The following is a 27,432-nucleotide window of genomic DNA, read 5'->3' as shown; positions in this document are numbered from 1 at the left end:
CCAGTGACTTTCTTCACGGAATTGGAAAAAATAACTTTAAAGTTCATATGGAACCAAAAAGAGCCCACATCGCCAAATCAATCCTAAGCCAAAAGAACAAAGCTGGAGGCATCACGCTACCTGACTTTACTGATTTTTATATTGTGGTCTGTAATCCATTCAATGAATTCTGCTCTTTTAATATTTGCCTATTTTTCAGTTGCTTTGGCTTTTATTTTGCTCTCATTTTTAATTTTTTGAGATAATATTTTAGATTTATGATTTGAAATGTCCTTTCTAATATAGGATTTAGTTCTATAATTTCCTTGTTAGCACTGCATTTGCTGCATCCCCAAAATTCTGACATCTTGTGTTTCTATTTTCATCAGTTCAATATGTTTTTATTTCCTTTAAGTCTTTCTCTTTGACAAATGGACTTTTTTCCTTTCCTTTTTTAAATAGACTTTAGTTTTTCAGAGCAGTTTTAAGTTCACAGCAAAGTTGAGTGTAAGGTACAAAAATTTCCTGTATACCACCTGTCCCTACACAGGCACAGCCCCTTCTGTAGTCAACATCCCCCACCAGAGAGGGGGATGAAGTTATAGCTGACGTGTCACTGAAGTTACAGTGACACATCATTACCACCCAGATTCCACAGTTTACATTAGAGTTGACTCTTGGTGTTGCATATGTTATGGGTTTTGATACGTATAGTAGCAGTTATCTGCTGTTATATTATTATAGTCGTTTCACTACCCTAAACATCTTTTGAGCTCTTCCTATTCACCCCTATCTTCCCCCCACCCCAAGAAACCACTCATTTTTAAAACTTATCTCCATAGTTTTTCCTTTTTTAAAATGTCATATAGTTGGATCATACAATAGTTACCCTTTTCATATTGGCTTATTTTACTTAGTGATATGACTTTAAGTTTCTTCCATGTCTTTTCATGACTTAATAACTCATTTTTTTAGTACTGAATAATATCCAATTTTCTGGATGGACAACAGTTTATTTATCCATTCACCTACAGAAAGACTTCTTTGTTACTTCCATATTTTAGAAATTATAAACAAAACTGTTCTAAATATCCATATTCAGGTTTTGAGTGGACATGTTTTCAACTTCTTTGGGTAATATCATGGAGTGTGATTGCTAGATCCTATGGTAAAAGAGTGTTTAGTTTTTTTAAAACTGCCAAACTGTCTTCCAAAGTAATTGTAGAACTTTCCATTTCCATCACCAATGAATGAAAGTTGCTTTTGCTCCACAATCTCACCGGTATCTGTTGATGTCCGTGTTCTGGATTTGGACCATTCTAATAAGTGTATAGTGATATCTTATTGTTGTTTTAATTTGTATTTATCTGATGAAATACAACGTGGCACATATTTCCATATGCTTATTTTCATCTGTATATATTCTTTGGTAAGGTATCTTTTAAGGTTTCTGGACCATTTTTAATTGGAATTTTTGTTTTGATATCATTGAGTTTTAACAGTTCTTTGCATACTTTCATTAGCATCTTTTATCTGATATGTTGTCTGCAATTATTTTTGTCCAATCTGCAGTTTGTCTTTTTGCTGTCTTGAGAATGTCTTTCATAGAGCAGAAAATTTTAATTTTAATGAGGTCCAGTGTATCAATCATTTCTTTTGTGGATCATGCCTTTGGCATAGAATCTAAAAAGTCATTGCAAAAGTGAAGGTCATCTAGACTTTGTACTATGTTTTCTTCTAGGAGTTTTTAAATTATTGTGTTTTATAACTGGAGCTGCGTTCCATTTGGAATTAATTTTTGTGAAGGGTGTAATATTTATGTCTAAGTTCTTTCTGTTTTTTTTTTGCATTGCGTGTGTATGTCCATTTTTTCCAGCATCATTTGTTGAACAGCCTATATTTACTCCATTGTATTTTTTTGCTCCTTAGTCAAAGATTAGTTGACTTTATTTATGTGGGCCTATTTCTAGGCTTTCTCTTCTGTTCCATTGATCTATTTGTCTATTCCTTTCCCAACATCATGCTGTCTTGATGACTGTAGCTTTAGAGTATGTCTTGAAGTTTTATAGTGTTAATCCTTCAACTTTGATCTTATTTTTCAATAGTGTGTTGGCTATTCTGCATCTTTTGCCTCTCTATATATATTTTAGAATCAATTTGTCAATATCCAAAATTACTTGCTGGAATTTTGATAAGAATTTTATTAAATCTGTAGTTCAAGTTTGGAAGAACTGACATCCAGACAATATTCAGTATTCCTGTCCATGAACATGAAATATATTCCATTTATTTAGTACTTCTTTGATTTATCAGAGACTGATAGTTTTCCTCTTATAGAATTTTTATGTATTTAATTAGTTTTATATTAACTTACCTGACATGTGACCAAGAATATCTTTCCCTTTTTTATAATTGTAGTAGAAAATCTTTGGATTTCCCACCATTAAGTATGATATCAGCTGTTGGTTTGGTAGGTAATTTTTATCAAATTGAGGATGTCCCCCATCTATTCCTAGTTTACTGAAAGTTTTTATCATTCATGAGTTTTGGATGAGTTTTCTGGATCTATTGATATGAACATGTGATTTCTCTTCTTTAGCCTGTTGATTTGATGTAATACATTAATTGAATTTCAAATTTTGAATAAGCCTTGTATATCAACTATAATAGTGGAGTCTTCCATTTCTCCTTGAGGTTCTGCCAGTTTTGCCTTACGTATTTGTATGCTCTTTTATCAGGTGTAGGTGTATACATGCTAAGGATTGTTATGTCTTTTTTGGATAATTTATTTAAGATTTTCTAATGTCCCTCTTTTTCCCTAAACCTTTCCTTGTTGAAGTCTGCTCCATCTGGAATCAATAAAAACTACTATTGCTTTCTTTAGGTTAGTGTTAGCATGGCACATCTTTCTCTATTCATTGACTTTTAATCCATATATGCCTTTGACATTGAAAGTGGGTTTCTTGCAGATAACATATCATTTGGTCTTATTTCTTCATCCATTTTGACAATCTTTATCTTTTAATAAGCACATTTAAGACCACTGATGTTAAAAATAGTTTTTGATACAGTTGGATGAATATCCACAATATTTCTTATCCTTCTGAATTTATTGCCCTTGTTCTTTATTCTTATTTTAGTCTTCCATGTTTTACAGCTTTTGTAGTTTTAATTTAACACTTAACATAATTCCATTCTCTCTCCTTATTAGCACAACAGTTATATATTGTTTTACTTTTATTAGTGGTAGCACTAGACCTTGTAAAATATGTTTACAACTAAACCAAGTCCACCTTCAAAACAACACTACACCGATTCACAGGTGGTGTATCTTATAATAACAAAATCCTCCTAACTCCTGCCTCTCCTTCCTTCTGTTATTGTTGTCACTCATTTTGCTTATACACAATCCTATACAATCTAATACACTGTTATTATTTGGAATAAACTGTTATGTGTTAGATAAATAACATTTCATTTGTTTCTCTTTTGTTAGAATTTGCATTTTCTGCATACATTGCTTATTTGTTCTTGCATGTGGTCTATTTTATCTATTAAAACTTGTGGTATATTAATCATAGTTGTTTCAAGTGCCTGTTCTAATAATGTCCCTGCCATATCTGCACCTGGTTGTCAGGCTTGCCCTATCTCTGTAAAGTGTGATGTCTTTTTCCTTGTATTATGATTTGCAATATTTTCTTTTTTTAATTGTTTTTAATATAATTTAAGTTCTGGGATAAATGTGCAGAATGTGCAGATTTGTTACATAGGTATACCTGTGCCATGGTGGTTTGCTGCATTCAACAACCTGTCATCTAAATTAGGTATTCCTGCTAATGCTATCCCTCCCCTGCCCCACCCCTCACCTCTTGACAAGCTCCAGTGTGTGTTGTCTCCTTCCCTGTGTCCATGTGTTCTCATTGTTCAGCTCCCACTTATGAGTGAGAACATGTGGTGTTTGGTTTTCTATTCTTGTGTTACTTTGCTGATAATGATGGTTTCCAGCTTCATCCATGTCCCTGCAAAGGACGTGAACTCATCCTTTTTTATGGCTGCATAGTATTCCATGATGTATATGTGCCACATTTTCTTTATCCAGTCTATCATTGATGGACATGTGGGTTGGTTCCGGGTCTTTGCTATTGTGAACATTGCCGCAATAAACATATGTGTGCATGTGTCTTTATAGCAGAATGGTTTATAACCCTGTTATTTATAAACCTGTTATATCTGTTTTGGTACTAGTACCATGCTGTTTTGGTTACTGTAGCCTTGTAGTGTAGTTTGAAGTAAGGTAGCATGATGCCTCCAGCTTTGTTCTTTTTGCTTAGGATTGTCCTGGCTATGTGGGCGCTTTTTTGGTTCCATATGAAGTTTAAAATAGTTTTTTCCAATTCTGTGAAGAAAGTCAGTGGTAGCTAGATGGGGATAGCATTGAATCTATAAATTACTTTGGGCATTATGGCCATTTTCATGATATTGATTTTTTCTATCCATGAGCATGGAATGTTTTTCCATTTGTTTGTGTCCTCTCTTATTCCTTAGAGCAGTGGTTTGTAGTTCTCCTTGAAGAGGTCCTTCACATCCCGTGTAAGTTTTATTCCTAGGTGTTTTATTCTCTTTGTAGCAATTATGAATGGGATTTCACTCATGATTTGGCTCTCTGTTTGTCTATCATTGCTTATAGGAATGCTTGTAATATTTTCACATTGATTTTATATCCTGAGACTTTGCTGAAGTAGCTTCTCAGCTTAAGGAGATTTTGGGCTGAGACAATGGTGTTTTCTAAATATACAATCATGTCATCTGCAAACAGATAATTTGACTTATTCTATTCCTATTGGAATACCCTTTATTTCTTTTGACTGATTGCCTGGTCAGAACTTCCAATACTGTGTTGAATAAGAGTGGTGAGAGAGGGCATCCTTGTCTTGTGCCGGGTTTTAAAGGAAATGCTTCTAGTTTTTTGCCCGTTCAGTATGATATTGGTTGTGGGTTTGTCATAAATAGCTCTTATTATTTTGAGATATGTTCCATCAATACCTAGTTTATTGAGAGTTTTTAGTATGAAGGGTGTTGAATTTTGTCAAAGGCCTTTTCTGCATCTATTGAGATAATCATGATCAACAAAATGGATAGACCTCTAGTCAGACTAATAAAGAAGTAAAGAGAGAAGAATCAAATAGACACAAAAAACGATAAAAGGAATATCACCACTGATCACACAGAAATACAAGCTACCCTCAGAGAATACTATAAACACCTCTAGGCAAATAAATTAGAAAATCGAGAAGAGATGGATAAATTCCTGGACACATACACCTTCCCAAGTCTAAACCAGGAAGAAGTCGAATCCTTGAATAGACCAACAACAAGTTCTGAAATTGAGGCAGCAATTAATAGCCTACCAACCAAAAAAAGTCCAGGACCAGATGGATTCACAGCCGAATGCTACCAGAGGTACAAAGAAGAGCTGGTACCATGCCTTCTGAAACTATTCCAAGCAATAGAAAAAGAAGGAATCCTCCTTAACTCATTTTATGAGGCCAGCATCATCCTGATACCAAAACCTGACAGAAAAACAACAAAAAAGAAATTTTCAGGCCAATATCCCTGATGAATATTGGTGCAAAAATCCTCAGTAAGATACTGGCAAACCGAATCCAGAAACACATCAAAAAGCTTATCCACCATGATCAAGTCGGCTTTATCTCTGTGATGCAAGACTGTTTCAACATATGCAAATCAATAAACATAATCCATCACACAAACAGAACCAATGCAATGTTTTCCTGATAGGCATGATGTACTGAGTAAAAGGTGCTGTTACAAACATGCTTTCAGTAATATTGTGTTAAGGTGGGGGAGGAGAGTGTTCTACAGCTTGTGAGTAGGACTCAGTCTTTTAGCTGGCCTGTGCCTCTGAACTGTGGCTTCACATGTGCTGCTCAGCCACCACCGCTTAGGTGGGACAGGATGGCTGAAGGGGGTTGGGGTGGGGTATTTCCCTTCTCCAAGGTGGGTTAGGCTCTGATAAAATACCAGCAAGTTAGGCTCAGGTTACCTAGTTTCTCTTGAGGGCAGGCCTTGCTAAGAAGAACATAGTGCCTGAGCTATTTTTTTTTTTTCATGATCTGTGGTTTTCTTTTTAATTATCTTAAGTCTTATGATCACACATAATTTTAAAACTTGTGTATATCTCTTCTACTTTAATCCTTTTATGTTGGCAAAAGCACCATTCTAATCACAAATACACAGCAGTTCTACAGTTTTATGTTTCCGAATGGCTGTTTAAAGACAATCCTAAATTATAACTTAGTTTGACTTAGATTGTAAAGAATTCAAGAAAGAAGTTTAACTTGCTACTATTTTAAAAGCATGTGACCTTACAGATCAATAAAATGTAAGAAATGTTAAATAATCTTTGATATTACACATAAACCACACTAAAATGCCTTTCAATAAGTAAAAGGAACCATTTTAAATATAGGGAATTCTAATTACATTGGCATAGTTAAGGCCAAAAATATAAAGTAGACATTGCTACCTTATTTATCTTCAACCTTGCCTTTAAGAGGCAAATTAACACAAAACACAGGTGAATCTTGCTTGGTTCTGAGACAGTGAAGAAATTTCCCCCGTATTTAAATATACTCACATAACCAGTAATATAAATCTAAATATAAAAGCAATCTCCAGTAAGTTTTAAGATGGTACTCACCGTCTTTGTGAAAAGTTGAACATTACTAATGAAGTCTAACATATCTTTAAAAGGAGTGAACAACAGTAGCATTTACTGAATTGGAATTACTATTAAAATTTAAAAACTGAACATATTCATTTAACCACAAGCCAGTCTTAGTTTTAAATCAGGACTGCCCAACACAATATTCTGTCAGTCACTCATGATCTGAATTCTGGTGTATGAAATCTCTTAAAGTATGGTGGACATAAAACGCTCACGGGACATTCTGTTTTGTAATAAATAAGGCAGTTTCCAACTCATTTGTAGCTTTTTTGAGATAAGCTATCAAGTCTGCCCTTTCTACCTTCTTCTTAATGCAGGCAAAGATCATTTTTGTTCCAGGGATGTATTTCTTGGGAGTCTCCAAATACTCCATCAGTGTATCCTTCTCCCCAGGTGATGCCTTTGTTCTTATTGGCATCTGTGTAAGAGAATCCAACAGCTTGATCTGTCTTCTACCCAAAGAGACCATAGAGATTAGGCCCCGTCTTGTGCTTGCCTCCCTTCTCCATGGTGTGGCACTGGGCACACTTCTGAACAAAAATCTTCTTGCCTTTCTCAGCGTCACCCATATTTAATTCTCTTTTTAGTCTCTTGAGCAATGAAGGTTCCTGCTCTGAAGCCAGACATCACACTCTATTGCCTTAGCTATTTTTAAATGTTTTCCCCTCCCCCTACCAGCAGCATAGGGGATTTTTCTCCAAAATCCACTATGAGGATCTGGTCAAGGTCCTGGAAGTAAAAATTACAAAAGTGTGGAGACACTGATAACTGTGCTCCCCTAGAGTTCTTATCTCTCAGCCTTGTCCACATTGAGCCTCCAGCAAGTCATCAATCATACTTCAGGTTTCCCCACCTCAGCACCGGTTTCTGCAGAGGTTTTTACTCAGTGATTTCTTTCCAACAGTCCATGATTCTTGGAATATGACTATCTGTCCTTCCAATTTGGGGGACAGTGGTTTTCCTCAATGGAGATAAGGAGAGTTGTCGATTTTTCAGTTCGTTTGGCCTTTTCCTTGTTGCTAGGATGGGGTAGCAACTTCTAGGTTCTTACACGTTGAACTGGAAACCTAAAGCCCCTGATACTCAGAGTTTTAGAAAGGGGGTGTTTAGTTTCTAAGTATTTGGGGATTTGTCTTTCTAGAGTTGATTTTTAGACTGATTCCAGAGAACATACTCTATATGATTTCATTTTTTTATCCTCTATATCATATATCATATAATTTTGATTGAGGAAGACATAAATATATGGAAAGAACTCAGAATGGCATAGATTCTCTTCTGGCCTCTCTTTTGTTTTATTGGTTGATGTGTCTGTTTTTATTAGTATTATACGGTTTTAATTCCTAGCTTTGAAATACAGTTTGAAGTCAGGTAGTGTGGTGTCTCCAGCTTCACTCGTTTGGCTCAAGATTGCCTTTATTTTGTGTGTGTGTGTGCGTGTGTGTGTGTGTGTGTGTGTGGTTTTAAGAGAAAAGTATGAAAGATAATTCCGTGTTCAGGGATTGGAAAAATTAATGCGGTTAAAATGTCTATATTACCCCCAAAAGATTAATAGATTCATTAAATTTTTAACCAAAATTTCAATTTTACTTTTTTAGAGATAAGCTCTAAAATTAATACAGAAACGCACACACATACACACACACACACACACACACACAAATAACCAAGGCATTTCCTATATATAGGCATAGGAATTAAAATAGCAGAATACTGATAAAAAAATAGACACACTGACCAATGAAACAAAATAGAGAGGCCAGAAAAGAACCTGTGTGATTATGATCAATTGATTTTTACAACAGCCCCAAGAATACAAAATGGGAAAAGAACAGTCTGCAATAACAGGGTGACAAGAAAATGGAATTTTCATGTTCAGGAGAATGAAATTGGGTTCTTATCTAACACCGTATATAAAAACAACTCTAAACGTTATATGACTTTAGTCTGGGCAACGATTTTTTGGATTTGCCTCCACAAGCTCAGGCAACAACGGCAACAACAACAAAAATAAACAAACAGGGTTGTATCAAACTCTAAAGCTTCCTCACAGCAAAGGAAATGAACAGAGTGATGAGGCAACCTATATCATGGGAGAAATATTTATAAGCCGTACATGTGATAAGGCGTTAGTAATCAAAATATATAAGGAACTAAAACAACTTCAAAGTACAAAACAAATAACCCGTTAAAATGGGCAAAGGACTCATTTTGAGACATTTCTCAAAAGAAGACATAATAATGGCCAACATTTATGTACATGAGAACCTGTGAAGCAATGCTTAACATCACTAATCATTAGGAAAATTAGAAACTCAATGGGATATCACCTCATATCTATCAAATTTGTTATTACCAAAATGGTGAAAGATAAGTGTTGGCAAAAATGTAGAAAAAAAGGGAACCCCTCTATGCTGTTGGTGGCAATGTAAATTTATACAAGCCATGTTGAAAACCATGAAGAGCTTTCTCTAAAAACTGAAATAGAACCACCACTCTGTGTAGAGCCAGCAATCCCATTTCTGAGTATATATGCAAATGATTTGAAATAAGCATATTGAAGAGATACCTGCAATTCCATGTTAATTGCTACTCCACTCACAATAGCCAACACCTGGAATCAACATAAATGTCCAACAACCGGTAAATAGATAAATAAAATATGGTATATTTATACATAATGGAATAGTATTCAACCTTAAAAAAGAAGGACATTATGTCATAGAAGAATCTGGGGGTCATTATGCTAAGTAAAGTCAGCCAGACACAGAAAGACAAATACTATATGTTCCCACTTATATGTAGAATCTAAACCATGGAACTCAGAAGAGAAGTGGTATTTACAGAGACTGGAGAATAGGGGGAATGGAGAGATTTTGGTCAAAAGGTACAATGTTTTGCTAGACTAGAGTAAGAGATGATAAGTATCTGAGAGGAAAAAATGCCCAAGCTTATTACTGGGCCTTTGCAGGCATGAGTGGGTATGGGGCCATGGCTTTTCTGTAGCATTTGGCTAAAGAATATCAATTATTGTATAACAGTTTCTGTCTTGCTAGACTGCCCCTCTCAGGTCACATGGCTAGAAGGAGTAGGCTTCTCTTAGGTTTACCGGTCTGCATCCATTGGTATTTCTGGGTTCCCAGCCTCTCCACCATCTTGTTTGGGGAATATGACACAGAGAGGCAAACCCAGAGAACTCACCGTTATGTGCTGGGAGGGTCCTGAGGTCTCTGGGTTCTTAGTCTGCCTGCCTCTTCTCTCTCTTTCAGGGGGTCCTTGCATTTATTTTATGTATGTTGTCCAGGGTTTGTGATGATACTTAGGAAGAGGAATAAGGAAAAGTACATCTATTCTATCTCCAACATAGTACTATGTTTATTTTTAAACTGTTAATGACATTTTTTAAAAGAAAAATTATTTGACTTATTTTGATCACTCTGATTGTTAGTTTCTCGCTCTTGATAACCCCAAGGAATAGTGACAAAAAATATTTTAAAAGTTGACAGTGGAAGTATAATTATGACGTGGCTCTTGTTGTAACTGCTGAGTAGTCTGGAGACAGAATTCTTAACATGTAGAGACATTGTTATGTAGGCTTATTTTGTAAAATAATGTTTTCTACAATGCAATGCCTAGATTTCACCTTATTTTTACACAAATATGACTCAAATAAGAGTAGATTTTATATGAGTAAACAATACTGAGGAATTTACGTGGCTTAAGATAATTTAACCCAATTTAATTTTTAAACAGTTATTTTAAACCTCAAATGTTAAATTTTAAATACCTGTAAACTGCTGCTAAATTATGAGTTGCAGTGGATTCTATTGAAGGGGAGATTGGAAACCCAGGACAGTTTGTTCTGGTGGAGGTCACCGTCTGCATAACAAGAAGCTGGTTGTCCCCATACCTCCCTTACCCCATTAGTTACCATTCAATAGAACATTTTTCATCCTGAAAATATTAAACAACATTCATTCATCAAAGTCAAATTTTCTATTTCTTGCTCTGATCTCTCTTTACCAGACTTTAGATAGGTAAGCTAATAGGTAACTGTGAGTGATGTCTAAAAGTACTGTTACTAAGATGGTTTCTTATAGTATTTCAAAATTGTATGTGGCTTATGATGCAAATTATTTTTTGCCTTGCTTACTGCTGATTTGGAAATAATAATTGAAGGCTATCATTTTCACTTAATTTTATATAGCTTAATAGCCATTTGCATGGAAAGCTTTCATCAGAACATATTACAAATGAAATGTTTGAGTATTTAAGACTTCATTATGAGACCAGGCTTGTTTTAGAGGGATTTAAGATTATACTTCACACATATTTCTACAGAAAACAAAACATTATTTTGGGGGTAGAAGCAAATAATATTTACCACTTTGTTTTCATGTGTCCCCATCTCAAATATATTGAAGGCAAGAGAATATACCTATTTATTAACAATTAATGCCAAAAATTGTTGAAGTTGTTTATAGAAACTTAGTGGGAGATTTTACTTATCTGCTGCCCATATGTCCTCCCATGCATCCAAGAATTCCAACAGTATGATAAGTAATTTGCAAATCTTTGAAAAATTCTAGGATATGATATACTTAATAAAGTGCTACATTTTAAAATCACCATCTTGATATGATATATTTTTGAAGTTATGATTGTCAATTAAAGATCATAACCCAAAAGAAATAAATTATTAATAAATGAAGAGATTTTATTTCATCAAAGTTAAAAAGAAAAGGTGAGCCAGGGTGTGGAAATATGGGTCTGAAAATGTGGTTAAATGTGGAGGCTGTTACAACGTTTCTTTCCTTTTGAAAATAATCTAAGCAGTGGTGAAAATGGTTCAGAATAGACTTAGAACTTACCATATGTGATAATAGGGAAATACTTTCAACAAAACATGCATTAATTTAACAATTCATATACACATTCCCAGGGCAAAGACATCATAACCAGAGCCTATTTAACAAGAAATATGGTTTCTTTGGGGAATATTATTGCTTGAGCTGCCATATATATTACAACCTTAAACATTCTAAATAGTGCTTAATTCATTGGTTGTGAGGAAGCATCAGAAATACTGAAGAAAGTTGTGTGGATTTACATAGGAATTGGGAGAACTTTGTTTTATCTTTTTGCTGTTGTTGTTGTTGATCTATATAAGACTAATGTCATGATAAAAAAAAAAAGCCTTTTATACTTTCTTCCTCTGATAGCAAAAATTCATAAATTCTTACTTCATTACATAGAAAGCTTAATAAATTCCCCATCTGTTTTCCAAAGCCTAATTAAACTTCTCGGAACTTCCCTAGTGGAACAGGAGAGTGGTTCCCAATTGAAGCCTTGAGCAGTATTATAGTTTTTTTTGACAAGTTACGAAAGCTTATTTTATTGCCACTGATAACTTAAAAGTTGTTTCTATATATGATATTCATATAGACATTAATACATCTAGGATTACTGATATATTATTGTAGTCATTTATAACTAAATATTCTGAGTCACAATACTTTTCTTTACTGCCTCTAATATTATATGTTTATGTACATGTATTTTTTCTTAAATTATAATTGGACTTAACATGGCGAGAAAATCCCCTGATTTCAAAACGTGCTGTATTCTACACACATTGGTGTAGCTTTATTCATTGAATCTCATGATAATTCCCCTTATGGAAATAATGTTAAAATATTTCCTAAACTAGTGTACACAGCATATTCATCTAAACTACTGAGTTTGAGATCTGAAAGTCATGGTTGCGTTTTGTACAGTACATAAGAGAAGGGAAAAGAAATTTGCTTCTTTATTTAGTGGAACAGTGCAGAACTTGGGAAGATTTTCACATGGAGCTGATCATCGGAGGCTCCTTTTCCCCAAACACCTCCTTGCCCCAAGTCACCACCATCTCAGGTACTACAGCATCATAAAAGAAATTTTCAAATATATTAAGTATTAGTGAAATTCAAGTCAGAAATTGAGGATTGACTCCCATTAATACTACTTTCTGGCTAGTCTCTATAAATCTTCATTTTCTCATTGTAAATTGTGCATTAAAGCACCTACCTTAAAGGGTCGCTCTAGAGAAAAAAAAATGTTTCTGATTTGAACATAAGGATTGAATACATAACACAATTAATGGAACACTTTGGATGCTGTTTTTCAAATCTCCTGCCTGAAGAATTCATGATGTGTTGATGTTTGCATTTCAGAAGAAGATGGCCAGTAATCTAAATGAATCCCTGTTTGGCACTTGAGTCTTATAAATAAGGTCTTTTAATATTCACAAGGCTGGGTAGGTATTTGGGATCAAGGCTCTCTTTCTGTCTTGTAAATAAAGGATCAGCTTTCAGTCTATCTGGCTTTTCACAATTTCTGACTCTATCTGGTATCTGAAACCAAAGGTTTTCTAAAATTCCAAGATCGCTTTCCCTCTCATTTCCAACTGTACAAAGCACTGGCTGTTTAGACTACAGAGAAGACAAACGAGGATGAGGCAGAGCATCTGCTTAATAGCACAGGTCCTGCATAAATTCATGTTTGGAGTGCTTCATACTGTAAAATAGACTTAAGTAGATAGAAATAAGTTAGGGCAAAAATTGAACTCACATTTGTGCAGGTGTGTGTTTGTGTGTAACTTCCATAATAGCTTATTTTATGTGAAATTTTATTTCAAACTAATGATTGAATTGAGAACAGTAGTGTGTGGTGAAGAAGATATCTGGACAAGACAGTGCTTCTCTTCCCCTTAGAAGAGATTTTAAACTCCTGGGAATCAATGAGGATTCTGAATTATTTTTATTTTTCATTGATGTATTTTTTCTCCTTGCATATAATTTATTTTCAAATCTCCTATTCTCCATCGGAATAGTGAATTTCTCTACCCATTTGTGTTAAGAGTACTCTTAAGAAAATGTAACACTCTGTACATTTTCTCTCTCAGTAGACTATAAAATTTACATTAACATCTTATACATAAAACAAATATATTAACTGCCTCCAAAATAGTAGCTGTCAAAGGGAACATGCCTATAGTATGCAGCATTTTGTTTTATCCTTTGTGTCAAAAGTAATCATTTATGAAGAGAAGTATTGTAAATAAATTTTTAGTTAAGTGACCCAAGTAAGAACATTTTGAAAATCAAAATTTTGAAGTTGAAGACCTTCTGGAAGCAATTTCTTGGGAGGTAAAATAACAAAACACAGAGTGTAGTAACCAAGTACTGTATTATGTTCTCATAGTAAGGTAATTGTAGCAAAAAGACACAATCATCATGAAAGCATTTAAGGGTAGAAATAATAAACTGCATTTCAACTGGAAAAACAATTATCCTGAAGCTATACATATGTCTATTTATAACTATGTGCACAATGAAGTAAGACTAACTGTATAAATTTAGGTCTCTCCATGCCCCAAGTAAGTTTCTTAACCGCAGTCATCATGCCACCTTAACATTTATGGCCACAGGTGTCAAGATATTGGCTGACATATTGATATTCACCAAATAATTTAATATGAGAAGAACAGTGTAAACCTGGTATTAAGAGACACAAATCTCTTATTTTATTTACATTAATTTAAAAGAGATAAAGCAAAATTTTATTAAACATTGTTCTATTACATCAAAATCCTAAAAGAACCTAAAAGATTTTGAAGCAAGCAGTTTAGCAGAGATAGGCAATGTAATAAGTTTCTATTTTTATTTGCCAAACTCAGTAATGAGGATCAGGAGATTGAGATACAAAATAAACCAATAATCCGAACCACAAAGAGTACAGGTTATAGTCCTTAGAAACCCATAAAATAGATGAAGAGAGTAAATGATCAAAACAATAGGTTGGATTCTGATCTGTGCCTATGAACGCTGGAATGCAAATTAATTGATACTTACGAACCATAAACATTTTGCAAATTACTGTGCCTTAGGCATTTTAAGAAATCAAAAGTGAATGTGGGCTGGATTTTCAGAATGGCACGGTAATGACTTCTGAAATTCCACTCTTCTGGAAAGGCAATGAGAAAATATTCATAATTATCAGAATCAATGTTATTCAGAATTGTGGAAATTAAATGCTTGGAATAACCATACAGCATTTATTAAAAACAAAACAAACTTCAAGTTTTGGTAAGAATGGAGAGCTTTGCAATATTGTAGCTTGTTATATTCCTACTACTCTGTCCAGACCACCACTGTGACCTCGAAAATATGCATCCTAGAAAACATGGTAGCTAGCTATAAGAACCAGCACCTCAGAACACACTGAAGGGTGTGGACTGGGCTTGGAGATTCTAAAAAAGCACAATCTCAAGAAGATCATAATCATGTGACCTATCTGGAAGCTTCCTAGAGAAGTCAATTTGCAGGCTGCTATGGTTTTAATATGGCTTGTCCCCTCTGAAACTCATGTTGAAATTTGATTCTCAATGTGACAGTGTGATGAGGTGGGGCCTATTGGGAGGTGTCTGGGTCATAGTGGTGAATAATGCCCTCTTGTGGGAATGGGTGAGTTCTCATCCTAGGGGGAAATTGATTAATTCCCATGCGAATTGGTTGTTAAAACAAGTCTGGCTTCATAGGTTTGTCTCTCTTACTTCCTCTCTCATGAGAGAGAGGAAGTCACCAGACTTCCTGGTCTCTTTGCATATTCCCACTTCACTTCCGCTTTCTGCCATGAGTTCAAGCAACCTAAGGCAGTCACCAGATGTGGCTGCCCCACTTTGAACTTTCCAGCCACCATAATCAGAGCCAAATAAATTGCTTTTTTAAAAGATAAATTATCCAGTCTCAAGTATGCTGTTATAGCAACACAAATGGACTAAGAAAATTGGCATGCAGAGTGGGATGTTGCTCTACAGATATCTGAAAATGTGGAAGTGGCACTGGAATTGGGTAATGGCTGGTGGCTGGAAAAATTTGGAGGAGACTAGCAAAAGCCTGTATTGCTATGAATGGGATCCTTAGGGTGATTCTGGTGAGGACTTAGAAGAAGACAAAAAGATGAGGGAAAGTTTGGAACTTCTTAGAGATTCATTATGTGGTCAGGACCAAAATGCCAGTAGAAATAAAAACAGTAGAAAATATGCCTATTACACCCTTGCAAAGAACCTGACTGTATTATGTCGATGCCCTCGTATTTTGTGGAAGGTCAAACTTAAGAGTGATTAATATTTGACAGAAGAAAACTTCAGGTAGTAAAGCATTCAGGCAACTGCATGGTTGCATTTAACTGCATGCAGTAAGATTTAAGAGCAAAGACATGACCTAAATGCACAATTTTTAGTTAAGAGGAAAGCAGAATGTAAAGATTTAAAAAATTTGCAGACCAATTATATAAAGAGAAAAGGCATGTTTGGAAAGGGTGCAGAGGGTTGAGTCCAGTGAGTAGTTGCTAAAGAGATTAGCATGGCTGAAAGGAAACCCAGTGCTAATAATCAAAATAATGGGGAAAATCCCTACAGGCATTTCAAAGATCTTGAGGCCAGTCTCATCACAGGCTGAGAGGCCTGGGAGTACAGAATGGTTTTGGGGGACAGGCCTAGGCTGCTGAAGTCCTGTGCTGCCTCAGGATGCTGCTTTCCACATCAAGAGCAGCTGTGGCTCAAGTGGCCCCAAGTAAGGCTCAAGACTCTGCTTTGAAAGGCACAAGCAGTAAGCCTTGGCATCCACATGGTGTTGATCCTGCAGGCCTGCAAAATATGAGAGCTATGGAAACAAGGCTTTATTGACTGAGATTTCAAAGGGTGTATAGGAAAACCTGCAGGCCCAGGCAGAGACTTGTCACAGGACAGAGCCACCACAGAGAACCTCTAATAGGGCAAAGCTGAGTGGAAATGTGGAGTTAGAGCTCTACCAAGTCCTCACCAGCACAATGCCTAGGTGAGCTACTGGGGCCACCATTGAGACCTCTGAATTATAGAGCCACCAACACGATGTAATGCCCACATAGGAAAACTACAGGCACCAAACTTCAATCTATGAGGGCAGACACGTGCAACACTCAACAAAGCCATGGGAGTTGAACTGCCCAAGACCTTAGAACACACCCTTCACACCAATGTACACAGGGTGTGAGATATGGAGTCAAATAAAATTATCCTGGAGCCTTAAGATTTACTGTCTGCCCTGCTGTGTTTTGGACTTATGTAGGGCCTGTCATTTATTTCTTTTTGCCTAGTTTTCCCTTTTAGAATAGGAATATCGAATAAATGTCTGTTATACTATTTTATCTTGGAAATAAATAACTTGCTCTTGATTTCACAGATTCATAACTACAAGGAACTTGCCCTGAGTCTCAAAAGAGAATTTGGACTTCGGGCTTTCAAGTTGATGCTGGAAAAGTTAAGACCTTTGGGACTATTTGGAGGGAATGATTGTATTTAGCATTGTAAGAAGAACATGAGTTTTATGGGGGCAGAGGTGAAATGCTTCACCTTGAATATGGTTTGTTCCTCTGAAACTCATGTCAAAATTTGATTCCCAATATGGCAGTGTTGGAATGTGGGGCCTAGAGGGAACTGTGCAGGTCGTGGGGGTAGATTCCCCCATAAATAAATTAATTCCCTGCTGCAAAGGTGGGTGAGATCTTACTCTTGTGGAAATGCATTATTTCCCACTGGAGTAGTTTGTTAAAAAAGAGTCTGGCTTCCTCAGTTTCTCTTATCTTGCTTCCTTTCTCACCATGTGATCTCTTTGCACATGCCCACTGCACTTTCATTTTCTGCCATGAGGTGAAACAGCCTGAAACCTTCACCAGATGCAGCTTTCCCACCTTGGACCTTTCAGTCACCAGAGTAATGAACCAAATAAACCTCTTCTTTCTATAAGTTACCCAGCCCCAGATATTCTATTATAGCAACACAGATGGACTAAGACACAGGCCTTGTCATTACTTGACCTTACTCAGACCTTTCTCATTGGAAAAATTGCTAACCTAAGTATTTAACAATCAACAGTTTAAGATCACACCTACTTGAATTGGCAATACCAGTTGTGGCAAGAAAGATGCTGGAGAAAAACTTAAGATCTGAGGAATGAGGTTCCAATGAGGGTCTTTTAGAAGCTCCAATACATTCCTGAGCACCTAGAAGGGCACATGAATGTGCTGGGCTATGCACATGATGAGAAAAGATGCCCTAAACTCTCCGTTCTGGCTGACCTTAAAGATCTGTGCAAGAAGAAAGTAAAGACTTAGAAAAAGTTGTAAATTTCCAGAGCATTGAAGAAGTGCCACAAAACACACACAGAGCCCCACGGAAAAGTTGTAAGACTTTGCTTCTAGTAATTTACAGAAATATTGGTCAAAAACAATAGATGACCAAGAAGCTAAATAGACAGAAATAGTCTGTTTCCTATCAGTGAAACAGATAGGAAAACAACAACAACAAATTGCAACAGCATCAGAATCTTGGGAAGAATGAGCATCTGATTTCCAATAATATTCTTTGAAATGCCAGTTTTAAACAAAAATTATGTGACATTGAAAAAAATCTCAAAATTTTGGCCTTTCTGTAAGAAAATAGACTCAACGGAAGCTTTCTTTGAGGAAAACCATCTGGTGCACTTACTAGTAAAATAATTTAAATTGTATATTACAAATATATTAACTGGTCTAAATGAAGCTATGCCCAAAGAACTAACATGTTTGACCAAATAGAGAATGTTAATGAAAGGATAGAAGTAATGAAAAGAATCAAATAAAATTCTTCAATTGAAAAGTACAATTACTGAAATTTTAAAAATTCTGAGATGAACTGAACAAAACATTTGAGTTTATCAAGGAAGATTAAGAGAATATGAAGAGTTAACTATATCTCAATGTCAATAGGGCAACTGAGATTATCCAGTCTAAGGAATAACAAAAATATAAATGAAGAAAAATAGCAGAGTCTCAGAAGTCTCTATGACAGCATAAGTTATACTGTCATATATATATAAAGGGAATATCAAGAAAACAAGGAGAGACACGGATAGAAATGATAGAAACAATATTTTAAGAAATAACAGCTGAAAACTTCTCAAATTTAATATTAATATACATACTTGAAGAGCTCAATGAACTCCATGTAGAATAAAAATAAAGACATACAATTATCATGGTTGACCAGCAAAAGGCCAAACAGAGAATCTTGAAGACAGCAAAATAAAAATGACTCACAACATGCAGAGTCATTAATAAGAAAAACAGCTCATTTTTTTATAGTAAACTGTGGAAGTTAGAAGGTAATAGAATGACACATTTAAGTGACAAAACAAAAAGGCTGTCATATAAGAGGTTCTTATTTAGTGAAACTCTCCTTCCAAAGTGGAAGAGAATTAAGTCATTATTACATATATAAAAACAAGAACATTTGCCACTAGTAAATATACACTACAGAAAATAATTTTTAGATAATAACTTGAATACACACTTAGAAATAATAAAAACACTGTTAAAGGTAAATACATAATTCAATATAAGTGATAGTATAAATGCATTTTTATTGGTGTTTTACTTCTAACTGATTTAAAAGAAAAATTGATAAAACGATAATTATATCACTGTGTCTTTGGGCTTGTAATATATAAAGATGTAAAGTGTATGACATAATAACACAAAGAAGTGGGGGGAACAGAGATATATAGAAGCAAATTTTTGAACACTATTGACGTTGTCATTGTTCTGAATTAGAATGTTTTAAAATATTATTATATCCCTCCAAATAACTAATAAAATAACTAATGATAAAAATAGGAAAATTAAAATTATATGTATATAGTATGTACATAGTATATATTTATATATAATTTATATAAAAGTGTATACATATATATACATGTACATATATAGTGTTATAACCCCCCAAATAAAAACAGTAATGGAAAAATAAACGAACAAAGACAAAAACTTATGATATAAAGTGAACATAAATTTTACCATATCTATAATTGCATTAAAAGCAAATATATTAAATATTCCAACCAAAGGCAGAGATTAACATAATGAATTTCCTTAAATGATTTAACTATATGATGTTCTCATGAGAACTTGTTTAAATTTTTAAATTGAAAGGTACTCTAGTATATATATGACTACAATAAAGAGATTGACAAACAGTCAAAGCAGAACACCTGCATCCTGACCCTGTTTTATTTTTATTGTTATTCAGTTCAATGTATTTTTTTATTCCTTTTGAGACTTTCTTGTATATAATGGATTATTTATAATCCTGTGGCTTCATTTTCAAGTGTCAGAAATTATTTTTGTTTTCTTTCTGTTACTCATTCTTCTGTGGTCAGAAAACACACCTTCTATGACTTTAATTATTTTAAATGTATTGAGATTTGTTTTATGCCCCTAGTATGGTCAAGTTTCTACAGAAACTTGCAAATAATGTATATTCTATTTGTGTTGTCCAAAAGTTCTAAAAATGTTAGTTGGAGCTTGTCAGTTGATGGTGTTTTCTAATTCTTCTATATTCCTGCTGATGTTCTGTTTAACTCTTTTACCAATTGTTAAGAGAGATGTTGAAGTCTTCAACGTAATTGTGTATTTATCCATTTCACCTTTCAATTCTATCAGTTTCTGCTTTACATACTTTGTATCTAAGTTATTTGATGCATACATATTTAGAGTTGAAATGTTTTTCTTATAGATTTATACTTTTATTATTAATTAATTTGTCTCATTTTGTCCAATAATTTTCTTTTTTTTTTTTTTTGAGACAGAGTCTCACTCTGTTGCCCAGGCTGGAGTGCAGTGGTGCGATCTTGGCTCACTGCAAGCTCCGCCTCCCAGGTTCACGCCATTCTCCTGCCTCAGCCTCCCAAGTAGCTGGGACTAGAGGCGCCCGCCACCACGCCTAGCTAATTTTTTGTATTTTTTAGTAGAGACAGGGTTTCACCATGTTAGCCAGGATGATCTTGATCTCCTGACCTTGTAATCCACCCCCCTCAGCCTCCCAGAGTGCTGGGATTACAGGCATGAGCCACTGCGCCCGGCCTCAATAATTTTCTTTACTTTGAAGTTTAGCTCATCTAATGCTAATATAGCCACTAGTCACTTTTCTTCATAAAAAAACATTCTTTTACTTTAAATATAACTATATCATTATATTTAAAGTGAGCTTGTAGATAGCATATATTTGGGTCATGTTTTTTAATCTATTCTGCCAATCTCTGTGTATTGATTGGTGTATTTAGACAACTTACTTTTATTTTAGTTATTGATGTGTTGACTTACATTTATAATTATATATTGGAATTTTGTTCTCTCTCTTTCCCATTTTTCTGTTTTAATTTTTCTGCCTTCATGTGCCTTTTTTGAACATATTCTTTTAGAAATCAATTTTATCCATAGCGTTTTTGAGTATACTTCAATATATACTGTTCTTAGTGGCTGCTGTCAGCGTTAAATTTTGTATATATCTTCACATTCTAGTGAAATCAACATCTTATCAGTTAGGTGTAGAAACCTTAACATATTTTAAGTCTCTTTACCTATTTTGTTATATTTTACATTTTATAATATACAATATATTATAGCTTATAATATTTATATATTATATTTAGCATATATTAACATACTTATGTATTATAAATATTGTTTATTTTTATAATATAGATTAATATATTATGTCTTATATTTCATATTTTATACTATCTTTATATAATATTTTAAAATATTTTATTTATATGTAGTAGGAACCAAACCAGACAATATTACAATTTTTGTTTCAATACCCAAGTATAAGTTAGAAAACTCAAAAGCAGAAATAAAATCTTTATGCATCACTTTTCTTACCACATTCTTTCTTTCCTCCTAAGTTCCAAGATAGCTTCTATAATTATTTTCTCTTTTTGTCCTTTTTAAGCCATGCTTTTAGGATAGGTCTTCTTATTGTAAGTTTACTTTGTTTTTCTTTAGCTGAGAATGTCTTGATTTTCCCTTAATTTCTGAAGCACTGTTTTGCTGGATATAGGATTCAGGATTGACAGTTTTCTTTCAGCAGTTGAAAAATCTTGTGCCACTTCCTTCTGGCTGTATGATTTCTGATGAGAAATTCTCTGTCATTTGACTTATGTTCTCCTATAGGTAAGGTTTTATTTCTCTTGCTGCTCTCAAGACTTTTTGCTGTCAAGTTTTCAGAAGTTGACTATGATGTGTCTTGGCAAGGATTTCTTTGAGTTTATCCTCTTTGTATTTCACTTAGTCTCTTAAATCTATAGGATTTATTCTTTTACCAATTTCAATGAATTTTCCGCTACTATTTCTTTCAATATTTTTCAGTTCCCTAATTTTTGTCCTCATTTTTTGGACTCTGAAGACTTGAATATTATATATATATGTATGTGTGTATATATATATATATATATATATATATATATATATATATTTGTTTTAGTCTCACAGTTCACTGAATAGTCTTTCCTTTTTTTGATCTTTCTTATAACTTTTATTCTAACTGGTTAATTTTCACAATTCTTTTATCCAGTTCACTGACTCTTCCGTTCTCTTCTTTCTGATGCTGTGCCATCTATTCAGTTTTTTATTTCTGTTATTACGTTTATCAGTTCTAAAATGTTTATTATATTCTTTTTTATGTCTTTTATTTCTTCCTAGAGTTTCTGTTTCTTTTCTGAGACTTTCTACACTTTCATTTGTTCTAAGCATGGCGATAATTGCTTATTGGAACAATTTTGTTGTGACTACTTTAAAATATTTGTCAACTGATTCTAAAATCTATGTCATCTCACTGTTGGCATCTTTTGAATTTTTTCCCATTCAGTTTCAATTTTCACTGGTTCTTGGTATGATGAGTGATCTTCTATTGGAATTAGACATTTTTGTTATTTAGTTATGAGATTCCAAATCCTACTTAAACATTAGGTTTTATCTAATTTCCATTGATATAGCTTTATCAAAGTAAGGGAGAATGCCATGTTGTTCTTGCCAGATAGGCATAGAATTTCAGGTTTACTACTTTACCTCCATTGGAAGTTAAACAGTGGGCTCTTCATAACTACTGTAAAAGAGTAGGAGATCCAGTTCGCCATTAGGCTTTCACTGATCCCGCCCTGAGTAGGGTGGGTGGAGTTATCTCACTAACATTTACCTTTAAAGTTTCCTTATGTTTGTTTTACATATAATATGCAAAGAATTCAGTCCTACTTAGTGGGAGTAAAAGGGACAGATATGTGTACTCCATCTTCCTTGAGAAGTAGAGTTATCCAAGCTTTACAGCTAAACACACATGTAGGTTGCAAATAAAAGGATACAAATATATATATCTTGTATACAATAATGAAAAAAGAACTCGAATAACTATAGTAATTTTACAAAAAAGGCTTTAAGTCAAAAATTGTTTCAAGATACTAAAAAGGGCATTTTTTAATGAAAAATGAATCAATTTTCCAAGGAGATATAACAATTATAAGCATACTTGATGATAACAACAGAGCTTCAAAACGTATAGAACAAATGAGGTGAAATCAAAAAGAAAATGGAAAGTACCACCAATTAGTTGCAGACATCAGTACCCCACTTTAACTAATGGGTAGAACAATTAGAAGGGTAACAAGGATGTTGACTTGGTCAGCATGATAAACATCCAGACATGCTGACCTGTTTAGACTCTCCACCCAATTACAGAAGAACATACATTTTTAACTAAATACACTTATATCTAAGATCTAACTACAATACACTAATATCTAAGATCACTTGTATGTCAGGTTATAAATCAAGCCTCACTACATTTAAAATAGTTAAAATAATACAAATTATGTTCTATGAACACAATGGAATAAAATTAGAAATGGATAACAAAAGAACAATTGAAACATATACAAACATGAGGATATTAAAAGCAAATTAATAAATAACCAATGGGTCAAAAGAAAAATCAGGGTGAAATTATAAATTATTGGGAGATAAATAACAATGGAATCTAATCATGCTAAAACTTATGCTATGCAGCTATAGTTTGTTTAGAGAAAATTTTTAACTTCGAATGCTGTATTAAGTGATAAAAAAATCTTAAATACCTAATCTTTCTCAATAAGAAACTAGAGAAAAGAGCAAAATAAACACAAAGCAAGCAAGGAGGACAATTATAAATTTAGACCAGAAATAAATAAAAAAAGAATACATAAACAATTGAGGAAATTAGAAAACCTCAAATTTAGTTTTTTAAAAAGGTTAACAAGAGTGACACAACTTTAACTAGATAACCAAACAGAGAGAGAAGATTCAAATTTTTTAAAATAAGAAATAAAAGAAGGTATATTTTAGAGATTAAAAAGAAAAACATAACTATAAATAATTGCTAAACATTTACATAATTTAATGAAGTGTGTAAACTCCGAGAACAACACCAACCAATGAAACTGACTCAAACAGAAATAAATAATTGGAATATACCTAAAAGAAGGAAAGATCTTGAAATGGTATTTTTAAAACACTTCCCACAAGAAAAAGCCCCAAATCAAGAGGTTTGTCTGATGAACTCCACTAAACAATGAAAAAACAATTATTAGCAATCTTTCACAATCTTTTCAAAATACAGAAAAGGGGGAAACACTCCCCTACTTATTTGAGGTTCGAATTAGCTTCATAGCAAAACCAAAACCATGAGATAAAAAGAAAGCCATAGACCAGTATCCCTAATGGGGGTAGATGAAACAGTCTTTAACAGAATGCTTGCAAACCAAATCCAGCAACGTGCAAAAATTATTATACACCATTATCACTTGGTATATATCCCTGGAATGTATGGTAGATATATATCTTAAAATCAATCAGAGCAATACACCGTATTAATTGAATAAGGACAAAAATACATAATCATTGTAATAGATTCAAAAATAAGAAAAAAAAATACCATTTCATAATAAGTATACTGAAAAAAACTAAGTATAGAAGGAATGTATGTGTTCCTCCTACAATTAAGAATAAGAAAAGGATGTATGCTCTCCCCACTTTCATCAACCTTGTGTTGGAATTTCTAGCCAAGGATAGATGATACAAACTGAAATATAGAAAATGTTCATGAATTCACTAAGAAAACTATTGGTACTAACTAGTAAATGACTTCTGCAAGGTTGCAGCATACAATCCCAATGCACAAAAATCAGTTGTATTTTTATATGTTAGCAATGGATTAGAGTAGGTAAAATTAAGAAAAAAAAATCCATTTATAATAGCATCAAAAAATTCTAAGGAATACGTTTAACAAAAGAAGTGCAAATATTGTGTACTGAAAACTACAAAATATGGAAAGAAATTCAAGAAGATTTAAATAAGGGGAGCTACATCCCATGTGCATAAATTAGAAGACTTGATACTTTTAATATGACAATACTCCAAAATTAATATGCAGATTTAAGAAATCTCCATCAAAATGCCAACTACCTTTTTTTCAGAAATGGACAAGTTGATCCTGAATGTATATGAAATCCAGTATAGCCAAAATAATCTTGGCAAATAATTTGGAGAGAACCCACAGTTCCATATTTCAAACACTACAAAGCTATGGTCACCATGGCTTTGTGGTATTGTCATAAGAATGGACGTATAGAACACTGGAATACAATTGAGAGTCTAGAAATGAAATTTATTTATTATTAACTGTCTTTTACCATGCTTTTCAACACAACAGAATGTGGAAAGGAACAGGTTTTCAACAAATAGTGCTGGGAAAACTGGTTATTGAATCCAAAAAAATAAGTTGATTCCTTTCCTCACACCAAAAAAAAAATTACTTAAAAATGAATCATGGAAATATATCTAAGAGCTAAAACTGTAAACCTATTTGAAGAAAACATGGGACTAAATTTTTGTAACCTTGGGTTTGACAATTGTGCTTAGATTCCACACCAAAAGCACAAGAATCAAAGGGGAAAAAAATAGACAAATTGGACTTTTTCAAAATTTAAAGCAGTTGTGCTGAGTAATATTATTAAAAAGGTGAAATACAACTTACAGATTGGCAGAAGCATTTTCAAATCATTTATCTGTTAAGGAGACTGTATGCAAATATATAAAGGGTTTTCAGAAAAAAAAAGGAAAAGAAACATAAATACCCCAAATAAAAGTTGACAAAGGATTCGAATTGACATTTCTCCAGAGAAGATATTCAAATTGTCAATAAGCACAAGAAATGAAGTTCAAATCATTAGTCATCAAAATGCAAATCAAAACCAAAGTAAAATACAGCTTCCCACTCTGTAGGATGGTTATAATTTTAAAAAAAGAAACTAGACAATAATAATGATTAGTGAGGATGTAGAGAAATTGGAGCACTCATATTTTGCTAGTGAGAATGTAAAATGTGGTAACTCATTTAAACAAAAGTTCAACATTTTCTGAAAAAGTACAAGCTGAAGTTGTCATATAACCCAGCAATTCCACTTCTAGATATATTCAAGAGCAATTAGAAGATATTCCCAAACACACAAAAAAGAAACTGTACACAGATGTTCACTGCAGCATTATTCACAAAAAATCAAAAGTAGGAACAACTCAAAAGTTCAACAGGTGATGAATGGGGAGGAAGAGAGATGTCCATATCAGGAAATATTCATCAATAAAGAGAAAAGAAGTACTATCTATGCCACAACATAGGTGCACCTTGAAAATAGTGTATTAACTGAATGCAGATAATCACAAAATATCTTATGTGTATGACAATATTTATATGAAATGTCCACAAACAGCAAACCCATAGAAAGACAAAAAAATAATGCTTATCAGGAGCTGAAGAGAGAGGAAATGAGGAGTGACTTGTACTGGGTGTAGGATATATTTTTGGAGTGATAAAAATGTTCTAAAATTTGATGATGATAGTTGTACAACTGTGAATATTCTAAAATCCGTTGAATTGCATGCTTTAAACAGGTGAGTATTACAGTATGTGAACTATCTTTCCCTAACACTGCTGCAGAAAAAAGGTGAGTGACACACAAAGGGGATGTCAAGCCAGGGAACACATTCGCTTACACAATAATGGCATAAGTAAATCTGACCATAATGGCATTAGCAAGAAATAAACCTATGAATAATGATGGAGAGATTTGTTTTTCTCTAATGACTGCAAGGCCATGAAGAATATTAGAGTTAAATCTGGCCTGGAAGAAGAGATGACAATCACAGTAGAAATGAAAGAGAAGCCTATCTTGAAATCAAGAGCCATAATGGAAACATAATAATGCTATTAAGCACGTGATTTACACAATGTAATTTTCTCCGGCAGTTTCAATAGTTTTTTTGTCCTCACATTCTAGGAGACTTACTTGAGTTATGGTTTAATGATCTATTGAATGTTGCATGACCATGTTACTGTGGGAAACAGGTATGCAAATGTAGATAGTGACTTAGTTGGCTCTCAATTGTGTTCGGAGGACTCGAGAGTTATTGACCCACTTATGCCTAGCGTTCCATTATTGGAACACTAAGCGTGTGGGAGTTATTTATATTCTACTTCTCAAGGTCATCACCAAGGTCTGATTGCAAAAATTCAAAAAATTGCAGTCTCAGGCATAAATGGGTTAAAAGCTTTTAAGGAGCAATCAGAATGAGGAAGATAAATTCCAGATTTTATGCCTAAAATAATACCTATAAGTTAGTAGTTTGTCCAAATTCTCAACACTTCCTGCTTTATCCTATCAGGCTATGACTTTGCTTTGTATCCCACTTAAAACACAGAATGAAGCAATGCTACACAC

The 27,432-nt window shown here is 33.9% G+C and overlaps 1 protein-coding gene and 1 pseudogene across 6 annotated transcripts in view; one reads left to right on the top strand and one right to left on the bottom strand.

Moving 5' to 3' along the window:
- SNTG1 (syntrophin gamma 1) overlaps positions 1-27,432 on the top strand; it is an 870,442-nt gene that overhangs the window by 835,143 nt on the left and 7,867 nt on the right. The gene's annotated exons all lie outside the window — the stretch shown is intronic.
- LOC129486985 (cytochrome c-like) lies at positions 2,513-7,296 on the bottom strand (annotated as a pseudogene).

This window comes from Symphalangus syndactylus, chromosome 7, assembly GCF_028878055.3.
Source record: "Symphalangus syndactylus isolate Jambi chromosome 7, NHGRI_mSymSyn1-v2.1_pri, whole genome shotgun sequence".
Lineage (NCBI taxonomy): Eukaryota > Metazoa > Chordata > Mammalia > Primates > Hylobatidae > Symphalangus > Symphalangus syndactylus.
The sequence above is the reverse complement of the archived record's forward strand: the minus strand, read 5'-3'. Positions and strand labels throughout refer to the sequence as shown.